Source organism: Crocodylus porosus, unplaced genomic scaffold (assembly GCF_001723895.1).
Source record: "Crocodylus porosus isolate Cpor-Errol unplaced genomic scaffold, CroPor_comp1, whole genome shotgun sequence".
NCBI classification, from domain to species: Eukaryota; Metazoa; Chordata; order Crocodylia; family Crocodylidae; genus Crocodylus; species Crocodylus porosus.
This window is the reverse complement of record NW_017728911.1, coordinates 17458366-17459492: the sequence shown is the minus strand read 5'-3', so window position 1 is coordinate 17459492 and position 1127 is coordinate 17458366.

Here is a 1127-nt window from a genome sequence, read left to right as displayed (position 1 = left end):
GGGAGTGATACTTAATACAAAGAGCCTTTGGTAGTTTTCCCTTCAATTTCCAACCCCCCCTTCCCTCTCCCATTAAGGAGACAAGGAGGGCTAGCAGCTGTGTTTTTTTCTAAATCTGCTATTGATAATGCATTTTTAATAATATTTCTAACACCTACTCACCCCTCTTTCATGGAGTTTGTCTTTTCATCCAACTAAAGGAGCATAGACATAAGAGAGGACTACACTACAGAAATCCTAGTTCCAGTCTCCTTCCCAAGCAAAATCTTTAGGATTTTTCACAGGATCTTCTGCCCTTCCTTTTGGCCTTTGACAGACTCTCAGATCACAAACCACCAAGTCCAGCTGTGACACCCTCAAATGTGCTGCACAACTCTGTGCACTAGCTCCCAGACCAGAAGCAGTATCGTGTCTCTGCAGCACCTAGGGCAGGCTGATTAACCCTAGGAGGTAGAGTCAATTAGCTTGCCCTTGGCACCGATAGGACACAAGTGGATTGCTTCCTGTTCTGCAGTGCTGACAAGCCTGGTAAGTCTATGATCTAAATATTGTCTTAAGACCTGTGTGACCTTGAGTAAATAGAATAATACCCAGTAGACTTCAGTATTGCTAAACACCAAATATTCCAACAACCAAAGTCAATTCTGACTTTAAAAAATGAGATTTATAAGTAAAGAAGAAAATTAAAACTGGGCACAGTATTCAAAGTGTGGACACACTATGGATGTATATAGGGGTATAATATTACTTGTTTAGTTTACAGTTCCCTTCTTACTACTTCCAAACATTTTGCCTTTTTGACCGGTGCTGAGCACTGAGTTGATGTTTTTAACAAACTGACCACAATGACTCCCACATCTCTTTTCTGTGTGGTAACAGCTAATGTAGAGCCTGTTGTGATATAGATGCAGTTTGGGTTATTTTTGCCCATAGACATTACTTTACACTTATTCACATTGAATTTAATCTGCCAATTAGTTGCCCATTCTCTCACTAGAGGAAGATCCTTCTGTAGTTCCTCATAGTTGCCTTGGTCTTTATCACTTTGAATACTTTTGTGTCATTCATAAAATTTGGCCACCTCACTATTCATTTCCTTTTCCAATATATGTAGCACTCTTACTTTT